Below are 22,165 nucleotides of genomic sequence, written 5' to 3'. Positions count from 1 at the left end.
CTTTTCCTTGTTAGAATCATCTCCTTTGTGTTCTCGTTTGCAAACAGTCTTTAACACACGGTCTCGGTCTTTGTTGCACCAGCCTAGCCTGAAAACCCTCTCAATTTTATGCTCGGCCCCTTCCATCCCTAGTGTCTTCAGTATTTCATTTACTGCTGTGTTGTCCTTATCATTCCACTCTGTCCTGATAGAGCCTTCGTGCTCTTTAATATCCACAGCTAGCACTGATCTTTTTCTTTCCATCAGCTGGCTAGTGGAGCATGCTGCTTACTGTGAGTTGGCTGCTTTGTCATTGTGGACATTACTTCAGAGTTATGTTTTTATCATTTCTGCAAATGCTGCTTTTATAGTGGCATTCTCTTCCAGTATACTATTTCCACCTTCCCTCTGGATGATTTTCTGAGTCTCAGCATGCACACTGTTCTTTGAGGGTTCTAATCTATTATTTTGCTGCTGTTAGCTCTCTTTTTCAGGTTGCTTATTTCATTCTTCATTTCCTGCATCATTCCCTGCATCTCACTCTTGATATCCTCCAAAAGCTGGGCAAACATTTCTACATTTCGTCACCTTGACTTTTCCCTGTTCCCCCGTTTCCTCTGGCCATCATGCTTGTCCCTGTTCCTGTTATGCTGTAATTGGATTTTTCAGGAGGGCAAGCAGTTTGGGAGAGGGTGGGTGCGAGGGGGGAGTGGAAAATGGTAGAATAGTGGGGTGAATAACACACACTGTGTGTGTGTTTGTAGGGAGGGGGGTGGGAGGGGGCGGAGATTCACATCAGGTCAGGTGGTAGGAGAGGGTGCTGGAGATGGAGGGGGGGGGGTCGCACTGTGTGGGAGGGTTTTGGGGGTAGGGGGGAATATCTGGTATGCTACAGAGGAAGTGAGAAAGAGGGGGGGGGGGTAATGCACAGGGAGTGTGTGTGTACTTGCGTGTGTGTGTGTACTTGCATGCATGTGGTTACTGGTGGGTTGGGGGGTGAGGTGTTGTCTTCAGATTACAGCGGGGGGGGGGGGGGGATTAACGGCTTATCTGGGTTTCCAGTGAGCTCAGTTCTGTCCTTGTTACCTGACTGTAATATTATGTAACAATACTGACGATTGTATTATTGAATGGAATGCCTTAGTTTTTATGATATATATTACATAAACCTTCACACTGTTGAAGACTTAGAGACACCAGCCAGCCCCCCGCAAGCACACTAGGTGAATACACGGCAGGTCGACGGTAATCCTGTGTGGTCTTCAGGTCTCCACGTGGGGTCCCGCTGGTGCGACTGATGCTGCCTCAAGGAATCGATCTTCACTAGCTATCTTCTCTAAATTCACTACGATAATTTACCGAGATGTGATCAGTGTGTTGCAATACAATGCCACTGTTAGATTTACACTGTCCCGATCCCCGCTGCACAGTACACCCGCTCACTTGACCCTATTGTTCCCTCGGTATACGCGGACCATTGACCCTATACGTCTGCTGCCTATCAAGGCTGACTCAAGACTCTGTCTGTGTGTGTGTGTGTGTGTGTGTGTGTGTGTGTGTGTGTGTGTGTGTGTGTGTAGACTGTGGCAGAAGCGTCGACAGTCAGGATAAATCTATCCTCAAAACTCGGGGACCTGAGGATCGGAGAAGAGATTAGAATTGTCTTTAGACTCTCAAAGGCTTCCTGGCAAATTTCATTCCATAATAGTTTTACCCCCTTCTTCAAAAGATTTGTCAGGGGGGCGGCGATGGATGAAAAGTTAGGGACAAACTTATGGTAGAAACCAGCCATACCGAGGAAACGCAAGATGTCCTTCCTGGTGGCTGGTGAAGGGTACTGGACTATTGCCTCTACCTTGCTGGCCTTTGGCGCAATCCAACCTCCAACCTTATGACCTAAAAAGATGACAGAGGTTCTGGCAAACTCAGATTTGTGTAGGTTGACCACCAATCCCGACTGGAGCATGGCCTCGAAAAAATCCTATGTGACGTAGATGGTCCTGCCAATTAACATCATATATTGGCACATCATCGATGTAGACCAAGGTGTTTTCCACGTCACGCAACACAATGCCCATCAGCCTCTGAAAGGTGGAGGCTGCGTTTTTCATCCCGAACGGCATCACCTGACATTCAAACAGCCCGTCGGGAGTCACAAACGCTGATATGGGTTTGGCCTTCTCTGTGAGGGGAACTTTCCAATAGCCCTTGAACAGGTCAAATTTTGTCAGGTAACTAGCTTTACCTATGGCATCGAGACATTCCTCTACCCTGGGGAGAGGATAGGTATCTGCTACTGTGACCTTATTTACCTGGCGATAATCAATACAAAAACGGTATTTCTTACCAGGTTTGGGCACTAGTAGTATCGGGGATGACCATGGGCTCGTGCTCGGGGCTATTAGATGGTGTTTCAGCATGTATTCCACCTCATCTTTCACCACCCTTTTCTTCAGGGGGTTGAGTCGGTAAGGGTGTTGCTTTATAGACCGGACTCATTCCTCCAGCACGACATCGTGCCTTAGGACAGATGTTAGTCCTGGAACATCTCTGAAGATAGTCTTGTACTTTCGGATCATTTGCAGCAATGATGGTTGATGTCCTTCGGCCACATGTGTCAACTTTGCCTGCAAGTTATGTAGAATCTCTGGGTTAGTTAATACCTCCTCCTCCTCCTTAATATCATCTTTAGTGGTCACCATGGTTATTGGGAGAGTATCTCGACCCTCATATTTTTTGATCATGTTAACATGAACTAAAGTTTCTTTCTTCCGGCGGTCTGGAGTGTTAAGAAGGTAATTGTGACTAGTAACCTTCCTTAAGACTTGGTAAGGACCTACAAATTTGGCGCTCAAACTTCCAGTTACTGTAGGTGTATATATCAAAACCAGATCCCCTACTAGGAAATCTTTGTTTGGTCCTCCTATCATACCTGCTCTTGGTGGTCTTTTGCGTACCCTCTAAGGTTTTCTTAGCCATTTTCTATGCAGAGAACAACCGGCCTTTATTTGTAGATAACGAGTCCACAACGTCTTCGTTGGTCTCCTTGTCTAGCCAATGGTCTCGTGCCACTTCTAAGGGACCCCTCACAGAGTGACCATAAATCATCTCGAATGGGGAGATTCCTAGCGATTCATTGGGCACTGATCTTACCACAAATAGGAGGTAGGGCAGGTCTTCAACCCACTTACTCTGCCGGTCATAGCAAAACTTCCGAAGCATGCCCTTCAGCGTCTGGTGAAAACGCTCCAAAGCTCCTTACGACTCGGGATGGTAGGCACTGGAGGTAATCTGTTGGATTCCCAGGTCGGCGATCTGTTGGCGAAACAAACGAGACATAAAGTTCGATCCCTGATTCGTCTGAATGGTCTTAGGGAGACCATATCGCGAGACGAACCAGAGCAGATGTTTCACCAAGACCTTAGCAGTGATGGTCTTAAGGGGGATCGCTTCTGGGTACCTACTAACCCGATCTAGTATAGTGAGCAAATACTGCACCCCTGAGGTAGAAGGCGGAAGCGGGCCTACTATATCCAGGATGAGGTGCTCGAAGGGCTCACCTATGGATGGAATGGGGCATAAAGGGGCTTTGGGGACAGGCTTTTTTGCTTTCCCTGCCATCTGGCAGGTGTGGCAGGTTTTGCAAAAGCGACGTACGTCCTTCTTCATATGCGGCCAATAGAAACACTTGGCTAGTCGTTGAAAGGTCTTCGAGCCCCCACCATGTCCAGCAAATCTATCGGCATGGGCCGTTTCTAACAGCTTAGATCTGAACACGGCTGGGACGACTATTTGCTCACCCACCTCAGTTGACTGGGGGTATTTCGGAGGATGCCGGCGACATAGTACATCACTTGACCATATGTACAGATCACCTCCTTCCGTAGGAGAGTCGAGGGTGTTAGCCAACTTCCGTACCTGAGGGTCCTTTCTCTGCTCTTCTATCAGACGGGCTCGAGTCCAGTGTTCAGGAACCGGCAACCGGACGGGCGGGACTGGTGTATGGCTACTCGTAACCTGTGGGATAGGAGGAGAGTCAAAGTACTTAAATCTGGTGGTACCTGGAATTGAGCCTGAGACCTTGTTTGTACCGCCGCAATTGGACTGGTCTCTTCACACACTGGGTCTTCCACTACTACGGGACAGTTAGGTAGCAAACCTAGGACTAAGTCATTGGCCAAAATAACGTCAATCCCCTTTATGGGAAGACTATCCACCACAGCCAACCGACACTCACCTTTGAAGTGTTGGGAGTCTAGACGCACCTGTACCAAAGGGGCAACGTACAAGGTGGAAGGGAATCCACCCAGGATTACCTTCTGCATCCCATTCGCCGATATACCTTCGGGTAATGAATTTTCCAAAATCAGAGACTGGGCCGCTCCACTGTCTCTGAGTACTACCACGGGCTTACCCGAGTGGCCACTGGATACATACCCTTGGGAAGTATATGGGGCGAACAATTCTTTCCTCTTCTCTAGGGTGGATGTCGGTGGTACTATACTGTTTATCAGCATAACTTCCCTACGTGGATTGTTACCTGTACTGCTACGACACCTCACAGCAATGTGTCCTTTCCTTCCACAGGTCCAACACATTATGTTCCTTTTTGGACTAATCCTCCTAGGACTATCTGGGGTTGATTTGGCGGCACTACGAGGGGCGGTCTTATCCTCCGGTTTATGTTTGGCTGGATATCTTGAATAGGTCTTCGGGACATACCTAGCAGAAGGCCTGTGTGTCAGGATGTATTCTTCGGCCATCGTGGCTGCTGCCCTTAAGGTCTCCACCTGCTGCTCTTCTAGGTACGTCTTCAGATCTCCAGACAGTCTTTGAAGTCCTCTGACAGTATGAGCTGCTCGAGGTCTTCTTTGGTCTCCACCTTCCGAGAGGCACACCGCTCTTGGAAAAGCCGTTCCTTGATTGTTGCGAATTCGGTGAACGTGTGCTCCGAGGTCTTTTTCAGGTTTCTAAACTTCTGCCTGTACGCCTCGGGTACCAATTGGTACGCCATGAGCACTACCTTCGATTACTCATAGGGCGATTACTCACCTTGTCGTAATCGCTGGAGTCGTCAAGGGACAACGTGGAGTAGGCGATTTGGGCCTTCCTAGTATTATAGTCTGTGGGTTGGTTGGTGTTGTCGTCGTTGATCCTTCTCTACGGACAACCCAACCCACAACTCGGTAGAGTGCTTATACTAGATCACCCTTGGCGCTTCTGGCTCTTGGAGAGGGGCTCAACGTCACACGTTTTGGGGATGCGGCTCCAACACTTAGCCTCGTTGTCACGTGCACACACCCACTCGAGCCGCTGTGACTCCCCACTCTCTCCTTAGGTGATATGATCTCCTCTATTCCCTTTTGACTTATTAGTATTACCTTCTACCCTGTCCGCAGCAGTGGTTCTTGTTTCTTTCTCTCTCTCTCTCCTTCTTTACTACCTCCTGGGAAGCCTCACTAGGACAAGGGCAAACACCAGCAAATTGGGATACATTTACTGGACAAAGCACATACACGACACATACACACACATAATAATGAATCCTATACTCTATAATATTACAATCAGGTTGCTCTCCAACACAACCAGAACTCTACCATCAGCTTAACAAGTGGTATCCTATCTCCTGGTTCACCACCTGATACTATCAACCTCCTCAAGTTGGTCAAGTCTACATACACTGTTGCACCATCAGCAAGAGAATATATATATATATATCTATAAATGTGTACAAAGAAAATCAGCTTTTGAATGCAATAACATATATCAGTATAAATGTTCATTGATGCACAACAATGATCAATCGATCACTGTCAGTCCTGGAACGCATACATCTGTAGGTAATCCAGCCTACGACTGTAACTCTAAACTTCAGTATAAAACCCTCCTTGACATAAGGATGCAAACAGTCACTCACCTCTCACTGCGTCTTGCACGCTAATGACAACCAAACACCATCAACTCCCTACTAGTAATCCACCAGAACTTCCCCTTCCACCTCTGGAAGTTCACTACCCTGATATCTTCAGGTTCTTCCGGGCTTCACTACCAGGATCCTCTGCAGCTCCTCCAGGCTGCTATCATAAAGTTTCCTTGAGCAACTACGGTGCTTCACCCTTCTGCTAGGTTCCTCCACAGCTCTCTTGGCTGCAACACCGTGAAGTTTCCTCGAGCAACTATGGTGCTTCGCCACCTCTACAGAAGCACGTGACACTCCTCTTCACTGTTTCTCCTCACAGCTCGAGGTCCTCTGCTTCACTACCTTGGAGTCTCATCAATTACCTCATCTAGGCTGGCTTCGAAGTTCTCGGCAACTTCTTCCCCAAAGACAAACCTGCAACCCATCGACACTCCAATAAAATGTTCCCCTTTAACACACAAACAAAAATAACCACACAATATGCTTGCCTCAAACCTCTATCTGTCCTCTACATACAGTGAGAGTGGACTCCCCCGTTTTGGGCGGGTCCATACTCCACCTCGCCCGGCGGCGGTCCTCATTCGCTGGGAGGGTCTTCCTCCGTCAGGAGCCGGGCTCCCTGGGTCGTCTGTCAGAGCTCAGAGGGGACGGACGTCGCTCCGTGCTCCTCCCTCTTCACTCTATTTCAGGCTTTCTGCCTTATTAAAACATGTCTAACTTATAAATAAACATCGCTACTGTCGCTGGGCACACGACCAACTACAAGCAATCACTATGAACTGGCGTATATCGTGCTTACCACAGATTAACTGGTCGAGGGCGCTTCTCCCTCTGACGGCGTCTGGTCACGGCGCTTCCACGGCCCACAATAATGTCTCTGGCCGGCTTGATACTCTCTTCTTCGACCAAGACTTGAGACCACAACGTTCCCAGCTCGGTTCCACTGCTGGCACGTCTACACACTTCTCTTCTCTTCGAGATATATCACTAGGGGTTCCCTTCTGGCGGGAGCTCAACGGAGCGCAGCTTTGCCCTGCGATGTCTGGCACTCAAGTGAGGTCAAAGCCCCTCCAGAAGCGAGCCTTACGCCTCCAGCAAAATGTCCACATCTCCTAGCCAGTCATTTATCTATTTCCTTACTTACTGCCCATAATCTTAAATTCTTATATATATATATCCAACCAGCCATTTTACATATGGGTTATCACCTCAATATTTGCTAGACCTTCTAGTTAGGTCAGGCTTGCTGAATAACTCTCAAGGAGGGAGACTCGTTTCTCCTGTAGGCTGAGATCATAACACCAGTCAAGACGGACTGTATCATGATGGCCCAATTCTCCTTTGGCCACTCCAAAGAGGCTGCAACTTTCTCGAAGGCTGCGAAGAACTTCGACACTTCCTTCTCATTGAATTTTGGGACCATTTTGATGTTCCTTACCAGATCGAAACTACTTGTCTGTTGTTTGCCTCCCACCGCCTAATCGCAATACTTCTAGCTCATGTTGTCTCTCTTTTTCCTCTGTGTCGTCGTTCTTGCCTGTCTCGTTCTTCTCTTCTTCTTTCTCGCTCTTCTTTCCTTTCTTCTAATTCTAAACGCCTCATCTCCAATTCTTTTTCTTCTCTTTCCATTTCTAATTTCTTCCATTCTATCTCGCGATTTATTTCCAAGGCACGCATTTTGACAGTTAGCAAGCTTATATTCAGCTCGCCTACATCGCTTTCAATGTCACTGCCCTTATCTTCCTTTTCAGTGGAAGCTACTTCCTCACTTTCTTTTGTAATTTGGGCCTCGCTTTCCTGTTTCTCCTCTGCCATCAAATGCTTGTGAACCTTGGACAAGATCTCCACACGGGAATCACAGGCATGTATCTTTATCTCCAAATAGGCACTTACTAATAAGAGTTCCTGTTTCCCCAGATATTTCAATCTGGCAAGACAGTCCTCCCTGTTCAGAAAGGCCTGAACATCGTCCAGATCGTCGATGGTCGCTTTTTCTGCCATTGTCACTGAGATGGAGCACTAGCACTTAACGCACCGAGCACTGTACTACGTCAATATTGTACTTTATCGCACCTAACACCGCACTTGCCAATATTGCACGTAATTACACCGGGCACTGCACTATGCAATATTGCACTGAATCACACCGAGCACCGCACAGGACGTACAACGTCCTAATAGTTACACACGGGGGGGGAATTATTTACAGGGGATTGCGCTATGTCACCACCCCTGTCAAACATACTTGACAAGGGGTCGGATCCCGCTGGGAATGCCAATTGTGTTACGGCCCTATTGGGTCGCATTTGGGTTCTTCTCTGATGTTATTAGAGTTTGGGTATCCGGCCCCAAGTTAGTAGTGGCTTTCAAGGGATGTGTTCCGTAACGCAAGTAAATTAAAGGGGAAAGGGATACTAATGCACTAATTTAAATATATTTAACCACCACCATAAATAAATAATCAGTCACACGGGGTTATAAATACACTCTAATGTACAGAATTGTCTTCCTCTGAAGACATAGGATGCTCCACGGTGCTCACGATGAGTGTCCCTGGTTCTCTTCTTTGTGGCCCACGATGAATCCTTTGATTCTCTCGGCGAATCTACCCTGGCCACAGGCCAGCCAAATTACAGTCCCACTGGGTGCAGAGTCGTGGAGGCCTTCAACCACAAATCCAGCGTGTAGCTGGCAGGTTCCAATCAGCTCCACTGCGTAGGCCACTCCACGACCGATACTAGGGTGCGAGCCCTAGGCAGGAGCCTCGTGTGATCCCGCAGATCACTCTCCTCTCTATAACACCACAGTGGCTAGTCTCTTCCACCAGCCAACCCCCGGGTACGACGATTCCTGGTACTGCCACGTCACAGGCAGGCTAACACACTCGACAGTGTACGTCCGGGAGCAACTCACAGCTTCTTCAGCAAACACGTGGAGAGACTTTGGCTGCCTTGGGTAGACTGCCCCATCACCCAATACAGCAGTCCCAGGTCGACTCTGTAATCAGACACGTCATTAGTACTAGGGACACTCTAGGGCACCTCACTTACAGGCTTAGACACAAACGTCCACCTATCCCCTCTATAGATGGTGTTGCTGTCTAAGCGCCACCTCACCAGTAACGGTAAGTAAACTTTATTTGAAAAAGAATATAAGACTTGAAAAGCATGACAGTGAAATCGGTAAAAATAAGAAGCACTGATATTAAAAAAAACATAACCACGACTGTAATAATTCACTGTGAACTGACCAAATCCACAAAGACCGTGACGAGGATTCGAACCTACGTCAGAGATTAGCCCAGACGCTGCCTTTATCGACTGGGCTACGACATGGTCAAAAGAGTTGAAACAGAAGTTCTACTGAACTTGCAGGATCCTACAGCCTCTCAGAGACACAAACCAGGATTTTGCACAACTCCCCCATGCACTAGAGCTATGTCAATAGGCCGTTCTCCTTCTTCGCCCTTAGTTCATTACACACAGAAATCACAATAGTGTGATGCATCTAATGAACAAATTGTTCATTTGATGCATCACGCTATTGTGATTTATGTGTCTGTGAACTCTTAAAACTGTGCACAGAGAAATCTTGTTTCCACTAGTTCGTGGACTAGTGGTAACCTTTGTTTAAAACTAAATCTACACTCATTACAGTAGAAGTGAATGAAAGCCTGATCTGTCTATTTAAATGGTGGAAATCCAGAAATAATGAGATGGTGTGATTTATATATATCATAAAATACAAATAAATAACTCGAGAGGCCTTATCGTCACAACAGTTTCTTAAAGGAATTGATCGAGAATGCAAAGACTGTTTATTTAACACAAAGGGTATAGAAATGATATAACAATGCAGTACTTGAGTATTTTAAAAGTCGAATGAAGCATACTGTAGTTAAGAAACGTTGAACGAATGTAAACTTGACTATTTTCAACTGATTGACGAATAATTTTAGTTAAGGCACGATGAAAGGATGCTGCCAGGTGACTGGTAAAAGTTTGCAACATTATGAAGCAGAAAGTGTTTGAAGTCTTTAACTGCTTAAAGGAACCTTATTTGCTGGAAGAAAAAACTAATTATAGTTAAAAGCCTGTGAAATAATACGTTATGTTTTGACTATCTAATAGCGTATTGCTACGTTTGTCTTTTTGTTATGTTTTGCCTTGCTGACAGTGCAATTCGTGGAATTTGTATGTGGTGATCTCAACCCTCTTACTGCTCATAGATATTGGTTGATGTAAAGTGTTTTTATGGAACATGACTCTTATTCAAACCTTTTTTAAAACTAGGTACAATATCCATGTTATAGTTCACCTTCATATAGATGTAGGATGGTGGAAGTATTTTTTTAAAACTAAAAAGACCTCCTATGGTATAAAACTGAGAATGAAAGGAATATTATGTTTTGACTAGTCAGCTATTGCTACATTGTCTTTGTTGATGTGTTTTTTTATTCAATATAAAACAATGTTTTACCTTGTTATATTTTGGCTTTTATACAATGTAAAAAAAAAAAATGAGGGGGATGTGGTGGACATGTCCCCTCATACGATGCATTTAACCTACATAAAGTGAAAAGCTGCTGCAATTAGGTTTACATTGAATAAAAAAAACACAACAATGTTTTACCTTGAATAGAGATTTTAGGAGTTGGTTGTCTGATTGGCGACAATTTTTTTTTTTTTTTTACTTTCGCAGAATAAACAGATTGAGCCATTCTTAATCTGGACAATGTTACATGGATTTCTCTGCTTATATAACTGTTATGTTGTCCAAGTTTCCAGAGGAAAAATACTCAGATGGAGCTATGGTGTGGCTATGACTTCAGAAATTTACTGGTAATGGATGAGATGGCAGGTGAATGAGGGGTGTGGGTGGGATGCGGGGTATGAGAGATGACTGTCTCCTAAACGAGCCAGTATAGACTGGTCCTTTGATGCGGTCCTACTGATGGGGTTACCACCTGGAGGAGGCCTGCTGCAGGATTAGTGTACCTCGTGCAGTTAGCGTATGCTGTTGTGAGTATAGTCTACCTGAAAGTCCTCCGTGGCGCTGCCTACCGAAAGTAAACCATGAAGCAGCCTACCCGAAAGTATCCCATGAAGCAGCCTACCCGATAATCTCGTAGCAATTTTATTTAAAACATTATTCAATCTATCTATAAATCATTCTGAAAATGAGGGGAGGGGGCGTGGGAGGGCAAGTCTAACCCATTAATGAGACTGTTAGCCACGCTGATCTCGTGATCAAACTCACGACAGTGGTAAATATTTGTTTCATTATTCTGCCTTGATAATGGTCTAATGCTTCATTTTGTCTTTATACCAAGTAAAAAATGAAAAGATGAGGGAACATGTCCTCTAATTTTATCTGTACAACGAATAAAACACATCAAATAACATTTAAAGAATGAATGGCGCATTTGTGGAAGCGGGGGAGGACCCGACTAACCGCAAGAAGAGAGAGGGCGGTCACTGGTATTGATGTTGTCCAGCCCCGGCTCGAGATAGTTTATTCCAGTTGTTGAAGATCTTTTAAACTACGGTTACTTGGAAAGTAAAAAACTGAAACTATGATAAAATGAGTGGGTGTTGCTAGTAGGAAACTGTGGTGGGCGAGTCCCTACACGTTTGACGACATAGAGGGAGGGAGGGAACTCCTGGAGTAAAAGGAGGGTGGGGGTGGCAGCGGATGTGGTGGCGATGGTAGAAAGGTATGAGCTAAGAGTGCGGCCTCAAATGTGTCACTACCCTCAAATCTATGGGTTGACAAGGGTGCAGCGGGGATGGGGCACGCGTTTGATCTGATGGAGTAGTGAGAAAGATCCTAGGCTCGTGTCCTTAATGAGTGTTTGTCGAGGCCCTGGTCTACAAATGAACCTGAAATATTATGTTCTTACTCCAGGCGTTTGAAATGTGATGGCGGTGGTAGGACCGGGATTAGGTACACATTTTCTCTGTATTAAGTAAAAATGAAAAGATGGGGGGGAACATGTCCTCTCATTTTATCTGTACAACGAATAAAACGCATCAAATAACATTTTGTAATTGAATGGCGGGATGGGAGAAGGGATGGGGGTGTTGGAGGGCACAGCTAACCCCTTAATGACGCTGATAACCATGGTGAGCTCGTGTTCAAACTCATTACAGCATTAAATATTTTTTAGTTATTCTGCCTTGATAATGGTCTAATGCTTCATTTTGTCATTATACCAAGTAAAAAATAAAAGATGTTGGGAACATGTCCTCTCATTTTATCTGTGCAATGAATAAAACATTTTAAGACTGGCGCATGCTGGTGTTCAGCCCCCGGCTGGTCATAGTTAATTCTAATTGTTGTTGTTGAGACGACCTCATAGTTAAAGGCTAGCAAATGAGGGACGAGTGAGGGTGACGCGGTCTGACAGCTCACCGATAAGGTGCGACAGGGACAATCGATCGTTCGTTAGATTGTTCCTGTGATTTTTGCAGAGTTGAGAGGTGTAAAATCTTTTTAAACTAAGGTTACTTGGCACGTAAAAACTCAAACAACGATGAAATGAGTGGAAGAAAACGCAATATTATTATTTGGTAACCATTATAATGAAGACGCTCTAAGAATAACTTTACATTTAAAATATTCTATTTGGGGCTAAGAAATAGATGTTTTCATGTTAAAAGAATAACAGCAGATGATGTGCAGGATTGACGAATGTATAGCTATGACCCAGGTACACTTTTCCCTCAACGAGATAAAAGACCTTTTTAGGTTATAGATTGAAATTTTTTTTAGGAGTCAACTGTCTGATTGGCGACTAATTTTTTTTTTTTATAACTTTCGCAGAATAAACAGATTTGTTTATTCGGGACAATACCTGAAGGAGGGTAAGGGCCTAAGAGCATTCAACATGGAGGTAAGAGAGATGGGGAGACAGACAAAAGTGTCAAAGAATAACCCCAAAAGCTTCGTGGAATCTTTGTCACTTTATGGTCCTCCCCTTGAGTACAAAGAGGGACGAAGAATGACCCGTTTCAGAGTAAAAGTCATGGCACAAGTCTTAGTAGTAGAGAACTTGAAGCCATGATCGGTGGCCCAAAACGACACGGCATCAATCGCAAGTTGAAGCCGGCGTTGAAGGAGAGGCGAATCATCACCCTGACAGCAAAGAGTAAGATCGACATAGCGGAGCAGACGCCTGAAGGAGGAGAGGAAAAAAGACCATTGAGGGCAACCAGAAAGAGTAGTGCTCTGAACACTACCCTGCGACATACCCTCGTATTGCTGAAAAGAGTCGGAGAGCGTGGTACCAAGCCTCACCCGAAAGGAACGATTAGAGGAAGCTGCAGAGAAAGAGAGGGAGATGACCACGAAGGCCAAAAGAATAAAGCTGGGATAAATATGATATCGCCAAATGGTGTCGTAAGCCTTTTCCAGGTCAAAAAGGACGGCAACAACGGAGGTCTTCGCATCAAAAGCAGTACGAATTTAGACCTCAAGTTCACCAGGACATCTGTCGTGCTGCGGCACTTGCGGAAACCATGATGAGAAGGGGAGAGGAGGTGATGGTGTTCAGGACCTATCAGACGAACGTTAACCATACGTTCAAAGAGTTTGCAGACACAACTTGAGGTCAATAGGACGAAAGTCCTTAAGAGATGTTCCCAGAGACCCCGGTTTGCAAACAAGGAGGACAACGGCATCGAGCCAGTTCTCGAGCACTGACGACGACTCCCAGATCCGATTATACAGACTCAGAAAATGCCGAGACGTGCACGGAGGGAGATGGCGAAGCATCTCATAATGAATGCCATCAGAGCCTGCCGCTGTAGAAACGCACAGGGCCAGGGCAAAACGAAGTTCGGAGAGAAGGGATCGTTATAGGGAAGTCGAAAACTAGTGAGAAACCTAAAGGACGAGATTAAAGGACAGGTTTACGAAGAAGGGAAGATTGGGGAATATGAAGACCAGAGCTAACAAAAGAAAAGTGGGAACCCAGTTCAGTAGCGACCTGCAACAGGTCCACTACAAGAGTACCACGGAGGTGAAGGCCCGGTGAAACATCGGGAACGAACTTGCCTGCTCTCTTGCGGATATGCTTCCAGATCTGTGGCATTGTTGTTTCGGAAGTAATGGTGGAGACATAAGATGGCTGACATTCACGTTTAGCCATACGGATGGCCCTATGGGCCACCGCACTCGCCTTCCGAAATAAAGGAAAAGAATCGGCCGTCTGCCAACCACGGTGTCTCTTCCAGGCTGCACGCTTACAGCAGACAGCCTGAGCACGGCCTGCATTCCACCAGGGAACGCACTTCCGTGGGTCCTGAGAGGAAGAGCAAGGAATAGAGCGGAGGGCAGCGTCGAAGACAGTCATGAAAATGGAGGAGAGAGCGAGGGAGAGGCAGAAGTGAGAGGTCAGAGAGCAGCACTGAGGGTTAATAGGTTCCAGTCCGCTTTAGCAAACTGCCTTCTAGGGAAGGAGAGGGGAGGGTGAAAAGAGAAAAAGGTAACAATAATGGGGAAATGGTCACTGGAGAGGCAACCGAGAGCAGCAGTCAAGGACAGCAGCAGGAAGAGGGGGAGTAGAAAAAGGGGAGTGCACCTCAGCAAGGGCAGCAACCGAGAGGGAAACGGAGGCCAAAGAAACCTCCATAGTAGGAACAGGGGGCGCAACCACTGAAATGGGAGGGGAGGAGCGATAGTCAGAAGTAGAGGAAGGAGAGGAGACAGGCTTACGCTTCTGACATAGAGACAGGTGTCCCAGCAACTACATACTGGGCAACGGATTCCAGCGTCTCAATAGAAGCTAAACGAGAGCGCACACGACGGCTGTTAGGAGAGCGATGGACATCAGCCCACACTGACAGGCGGCGAGGAGAGACAATAGACGGAGGTGAAGAATGGGAAGGAGGATCGGATGGAGACGAGGAAAAGAACACAGGAGAAATGACAGACCGGGTAGAAAGAAGGGGAAACCCAGACAGAGGACCAGAAAGGGGACCATTCGGGACAGAACTCAAAGGAACAGAGGAGGGGGCAGTGGGTGTATCAGGGTCCAAGGCCCGGAAACGGTTGTGAGTCTGAGGAAGGAGGGGAGGACGAGGAGAGGAAGAGCACATCACGCGAGCATAAGAGACATTAGTATAAGGCAGGAGGCGGTGAACCTGGCGCCTCGCCTCGGAAAAAGATAAACACTCCCGGTGCTTCAAGTTGAGGACGGCTGCCTCAAGCTTGTAATGGATACACGCACGGGAGAAGGTAGGATGGGCCTCACTGCAGTTGAGGCAACGAGCCTGGGGAGAAGTGCACTCCGACTTGGTGATCTCCAGCCCACACACAAAGGACAGAGAGAGACAGTCCCAGAGCAGCGGAGAAGGCCGATGCCCAAACTTCCAGCACTTGTTACAGAGCCTAAGAAAAGGAATGTACTCCTGGACAGAGCAGCTGGCACCAGCAAGAAAGACAGAGGGCGGAAGGGTCCTACCATTAAAAGTAATCTTCACAACCCAAAGGAGCTGACGGCGACGACCACAAGGGGGACGAGTAAACGTGTCTACCTGGATGACAGAATGGCCCTGGGCCTCGAGGATATGCTTAATATCATCGTGGCAGTCCCGCAGATTCCAAACACCGGTTGCAACATGGGGCAGAAGGAAAATAGTGCCAACACTGGCATTCAACCGAACGTTCTTGGAGACCCGAACAGGGGTCTCGCCAAGGCAGGATAAAGCAGCCAAGCGGGAGGCCGCATCCTGAGGAGCAGCAGCAATGATAAGTGTACCGAGACGGGTGGGGTTCAAGGTGACAGAGGCATCTATGGAATCAATAAGGTGCCTATGAAGGGAGAAATCGTCAGGAGGCGCAGAATCAAGAGGGAGGAGATCAAAGTATTTGGCCCAAGAAGCGGGACCAAACAAGGCTTGATAGGCATCAGAACCGGAAGGAATCGAGCGAATGCAGCCGTGTCTAGGAAGGCGTTGCGAACCACCAGAGAGAGAGAGAGAGAGAGGGGGAGGGGGGAGGGAGAGGGAGAGAGAGAGGGGGAGGGAGGGAGAGAGGGAGGGGGAGAGAGAGAGAGAGGGGGGGAGAGAGAGAGAGAGGGGGGGAGAGAGAGAGAGAGGGGGGGAGAGAGAGAGAGAGAGAGGGGGGGAGAGAGAGAGAGAGGGGGGGAGAGAGAGAGAGAGGGGGGGAGAGAGAGAGAGAGGGGGGGAGAGAGAGAGAGAGGGGGAGAGAGAGAGAGAGAGGGGGAGAGAGAGAGAGAGAGAGAGAGGGGGAGAGAGGGAGAGGGGGGGGGAGAGGGAGAGGGGGGGGGGAGAGGGAGAGGGGGGGGAGAGGGAGAGGGGGGGGAGAGGGAGAGGGGGGGGAGAGGGAGACGGGGGGGAGAGGGAGAGGGGGGGAGAGGGAGAGGGGGGGGAGAGGGAGAGGGGGGGAGAGGGAGAGGAGGGGGTAGAGGGAGAGGGGGGGGGTAGAGGGAGAGATGGGGGGGAGAGAGGGGGGGGGGTTAAAAGGAGCAGTAGTCACAACTAGAGACTGAGCCGTGCCAGGGGACGAGGTAGTCACCACTGGGGGCTTGGGGCTCGACCCAACCACAGAAGAGGGAGGGGGGGCCGAGGGGAGTAGTCAGAGAGGCCAAAGGAGGAGCAAGGTCGGGGCCCAATGTAGCGGAGGCTACAGAGCCTGGTCTTCCAACATGGACCGACTCGGGGGCTTGGTCGCCCACCCCACGAGCCTGAGAAGGTAAAGGAGAAACAGAATTCGACACGAGTACGAAAGAAAAACATTTATTCACGAATGTGCCCCCACACCCACCATGGAGCCACAATTAGAGGCAGGACACCCAACAAGAAGCTATCGCCGATCATGCCAGAGCCCCCTAGGGGTGCGTCGTGAGTATACGCCCCACAAACGCCACCTTAAGAACCGTCAGTCCGTCGAGATCGGGTTCAGTGACGAAAGGAGGATTGACAATAAAAGGTTCCCCTCGCTCTCGATGTTGGGTACTACAGTTCTACGGGTGCAAGAGTATGCCTCCTCAAGCACCCGGGCGTCAAAATAGTAGTAGTTCAAAGGAATAACCAAAAAAAGCAAAAGGTCGGCAGGAAACGACAAGCAGATAGAAGAGGGGGGGGGGGGAAACGAAACAAAGGAAAAGTCGTTCAGCACAATTAGAGGAGGACAGCAGAAGCACAAGGCTACAAAAGGACAGAGAACTGCCCCAAGGAGCATCACACTCCGGCAGCCGCCCACTGAGCCCCCTCCCCCCCTCACGGCATCAATGAGCTGAACAGGGAGGGGGCGACGTTTGGCAAGGTGATCCTTTGCAAGACAAAGGAGACAAGTGAGTGACAGGTGGTCGAAGGCAGGTGCCAGATCATTACTCATCAGCTCTCTACCTCAACTGATGCACAAGTCTTGCTGTGTCGCTCGCGTGTGTTGAACGCTGCTACGGTGCGTTCATGGTGGTGGTGTTGAGAGGTGGGGAAAGGTAAACAAAAACACTGCATAAAACAACACCCAAGCGACCTCCAAGAATGATTGAGGAGCTGAATGATGCGTTATTGGCCTCCTGGAAGATGTCGAACGCTCCGCCATGTGATATTAAACTACCGAAGTGCAAAGTCTCGAGATAGTCTAGGAATATTCCTGAGAAAGAAGGTGCTGGGAACTTTGCAAAAGTCGTACCTATTTTAAACTCTTAAGAAACAGATTAAGTTGGAGAGTTTGGGAATCTGAAAGACTAGTTAGAGTTAAGCTTTGTGTTTGTCTCTGATCATTATCTGCCCTTGAATCCAGACTTTTTGAATGTATCTCGATGTTGGAAAGCGAAAATTCTATTAGTTGCTTCGGATGAAAATCTTGAACATTATGAAGTTTCCGAGAACTGTGATTTCTCCCCTACGCCCTTACCTTAATTATATTTAATGTTTTTCTTCTGCTACCATCAACATCTTCATTTCTAAATTCTAGATTAAATTCAAGCTGAATATTATTTATCTACTTTCCACTGCTTTAAATACTCGAGTTCATTGAAGGCATATTTGTAAGACATAAATGCTATCAAGAGCATATTGTATAAATAAAATTATATATACTTTGATGACGTCTAATCCTTATATATGGTCATATCAATTTAAAAAATTAAAAATTCAGGATTTATATTTTAATTGGGGTATTGGCTCATCCTCTCAAAAAAGTGACTTCAGAACCCCTAACGGACAAATAACATGGTACTGTAAATTATAACAGCTTATGAACAATACCATATAGATGGTGCTTAGAGGGGAAAAGAAAGACCCAAAGGAATAGGAAACTTACAGCTACAGAAAACAAGAACCTGATACCACAAAAGCCTTTGATAAAATTTGCTATCTTAGGCAACGAGAAAAGAATCACAGCGGTCTTCACAGGCTGACGAAAAGTTAAGGAAAAGTGAAGAAGTCGACCAGACTGGATTTGTGTTGTGAAGACTTCATAATTTTGTATTTTGATGTTCAGTAATCGCATAAAACTACATATTGTATCAGAATAGTGATAAGGAAGTGGGGGTTAGGGGGAATTCATATATTTTGTCTGATCTCGTGCTTTTAACTCCACAAAAAGATTTTGCTGTTTAAAATTTAGGCACTTTATTAACTGGCTGTCTGTTTAGTCAATCAGTTCTGTTCAGCCACTGGGAGCCGTTGGCTGAGCGGACAGAACACTGGACGCGTGATCCTGTAGTCCTGGGTTCGATCCCGGGCGCCGGCGAGTAAAATGGGCAGAGTTTCTTCACCCTGATGCCCCTGTTACCTAGCAGTAACCGTCAAGTTCTCATGGCCGGCCAAACCGTCAAGTTCTCATGGCCGGCCAAACCGTCAAGTTCTCATGGCCGGCCAAACCGTCAAGTTCTCATGGCCGGCCAAACCGTCAAGTTCTCATGGCCGGCCAAACCGTCAAGTTCTCATGGCCGGCCAAACCGTCATGGGCCCACACGCACGCTGTGACGTCACAGATATGGCAGTAATATTAAACGTATAATTCGAAATTTAATAACGTGAATAATCCACAAAATGCCTAAATTTAAGTAATAATTCTTAAGAGTCCTAAAAATCCTGATGGCTATTTATTATTAGAAGTGTTTTAAGTAGTTAATTATGTTTTAATGGGGAATATTTCCCAATTATAAGTGTAAAATGATAGTTATAAATGAACATGTATTATAAAGGGAGGAGTCACTCTTACTATCTCGGTGATTTTGTGTAAACATTATTGAACCCAATTGGAAAAATAAGATGATAGAAGATGAAATTTCCAAAAAATTGGAAACTGAGATTTCTGGTGTATATACAATAAAATTTATTAATGATATAAGATACAATTTGTATAACATGTGTACAAGACAACAATTTTATATGTATGTTTAAAAATACTGAATGGAGACATTCAGTTTTAGTAATAGTCATCGAACTAAGTTCTCAGTTCTCATTACTTTAAAAACAAATACATAGGTCATAATACAAAAACATAATTTTACTTGATAGTATTCGTAAGAATTACATATAATTTGTTATAATTACAAGCTTTGTCTAGATTTTGTTTTATCTTTATCCAAATGACTAATTTGTCCTTAGGACAAATATACAGGGTATTGGTACTATTACCAGGGTATTGGTATTTGGTATTGTCCAAGCAATGCAGGGTATTATTCAAGTGGGTGTTTGATATTGACATGTTTGTAGATACGATAGCATTCTTCGGGTTACACACCTTGAAGACCACTCTTGGGGTACTGACATAGGTTCCGTCGGGTATCTGTGCAGAGTTCATCAGATTCTTTACGATTGCTTCATGTTGCGAGTGAACCCTGGCTCTCTTAAGGTACTTATTGGCTAGATAAATACCCAATAGCTCAGTCTGTGTCGTGCTTGCCCAGTTGCTCAGTCCGTGTACCAGACATTATAATTTCATTCCTTTGTATACTGCACATACACAACCTGTTCTACCAGTGCCTAACTGCACAGAGCCATCAGTAAAGGCATAGGATTCAGTTGGTTTGAGATTTTGAAGATGACTGTCAATAGCTTCTAATGTTATACATCTCATAGTTTGTTAGATATTTGTTTTACTGATTTACAGGGAGCCGGTGACTGAGCGGACAGAACACTGGACGTATGATCTTGTGGTCCCGGGTTCGATCCCAGGCGCCGGAGAGTAAAAATGGGCAGAGTTTCTTCACCCTGATGCCCCTGTTACCTAGCAGTAAATAGGTACCTGGGAGCTAGTCAGCTGTCACGGGCTCTTTCCTGGGGGTGGAGGCCTGGTTGAGGACCGGGCCGCGGGGACACTAAAGCCCCGAAATCATCTCTAGATAACCTGATATGGGTATAATGCAAAGAGACCTGCACATCTTTCCAAGGGGGAATATAGTGAACAGATTTATCAGGATTAAGAGACATTCAGTTTCAGAAGATCATAGGAATCTCGGTGATATTATTTCTTGGGTCATGAAAATATTCTTGGTATTATTCTCATGGCTTATTTTGTACGTTCTCCAGCTTGCTTAGTCTGCCTTCACCAACACAAAACATGACACGGGCAGCATAATCAATGAGATCTCACAGTATGCCATGTGATTACCATTGGAATGTGACATATAAAATATAATTAATAATTGTGTACTGTAAAGGTTTGAGAGCCAATTGAAGGACCTTGTATAGACGAGGATAGAAATAGTCTAAGCTACTCTATCCTTTTGAGATGTACTTCCTTTTCTCAATAAACATATTTGATCTAGGAGGGAGGGGGCGGTTGTAGGCACCAGGTACTCGTCTAGAGCACATGGCGCATGTGGAGCTGAAGCTCAACCTCCATTACCACACCTGGATGAACACACATGCACAGCACTCGCGTGTGCGCGCACACGGTCATAAACATTGAGCCTCTTGAGGTATTCTTCAAGCAGCGGGTTTTTACACAAGTTACTCCCGGTGATCGATTTTATAATTAATGTAGAAGGTAATGATGAATAATTGGGTGTCCTCGGGATGTATGCAGAGCAGCTGGAGAAGGCTGCTGCTGCTGCTCTTCCTCCTCATGTTTCCCCACTTGTGCCCATCATAGTTTTTGTTTGGCTTTGTCTATTTGATCAACAACTGTAATACCTTTACATTTATTTAGTTTGGTCAGTCAGGGTATCATTTTGTCTGGTTTTGTTTAAGTTTAGTAGTCACAATGTCCAGTGTGGCCTGGCACACGGTGCCAGGGTCTCGTGAGAGAGGTTAACGAGCGACAGTGCCAACTTTCACCCACAATTTAGCAGCCAAGTGTACGGGGGACACCAGGCGCTCCTAATTGATGATGACTCGGAGTAAGTGAACAAAAAAGCGTTTGACAGCCTCAACGTGTAGATGAAAGGCCTTAACCATTTACATGGCTCTAGCCACTACCTACGACTACCTACTGCGATCCAATTCCCAGATGTCCAGCCACTTGGGGTGGATGGTAGAGCGAGTCTCGCTGCATGCAGGTAGGCGTTCAATCCCTGACAGTCCACAAGTGGTTGGGCATCATTCGTCTCCCCCGTCCCATACCAAATCCTTAATACTTATGGCACTCCCTTCCCAGTGCCATATAGCTGTAATGGTTTCGCGCTTTCTCCTGATAGTTCCCTTCCCTGCGTCTGTTTGCTAGCCAGTCCTAACCAACCTGTCCTCCAACCTAGCCAGTCCTAACCAACCTGTCCTCCAACCTAACCAACCTGTCCTACAACAACGAACGTCGCTTTTCGCTCGTATGCGTTACCTAGAGCCAAAAATTGTCGTTCTAAAAAATGGAAGAGGTTCGCGAAAGTGACGTAGTGTCCCGTTTTCTGTTCTGGGTCCCCTGCTAGGGTAGATGTTACGACCCTGGGTTCCTTAGTTGGAAACCAGAGGTCCAATTGACCTCTAAATAATTACCTACATTGATAGTATTGGATCATGTGAAAAGGATATTCAATTAATAACAATTACATGCAGGACCCCTTAAAGCCTGGTTCTGCAGTAATCCCGTCATCCTTGCCAAACGTAAGATGAATCTGGTTTCTCACAAAGCATTCCGACTGAGTTAGTTCAATATTTAATAGTCAACAAAGTATCAGCTACCCTTAGAATTGCTAAAGTAACTAGTAATGAAGGTCGGTGAAGATTTGTATTGGTGTGACTGTACGATCACCTAGGCATCACACTCCGGCAGCATTTTATAAGGGAGTAAGAGGCTGCTTCCCTCTCTCTGGCGGGCTGTGTGGTGGTGGACATAACTCTC

The sequence above is a fragment of the Procambarus clarkii genome, chromosome 15, assembly GCF_040958095.1.
Source record: "Procambarus clarkii isolate CNS0578487 chromosome 15, FALCON_Pclarkii_2.0, whole genome shotgun sequence".
NCBI lineage: Eukaryota > Metazoa > Arthropoda > Malacostraca > Decapoda > Cambaridae > Procambarus > Procambarus clarkii.
The sequence above is the reverse complement of the archived record's forward strand: the minus strand, read 5'-3'. Positions refer to the sequence as shown.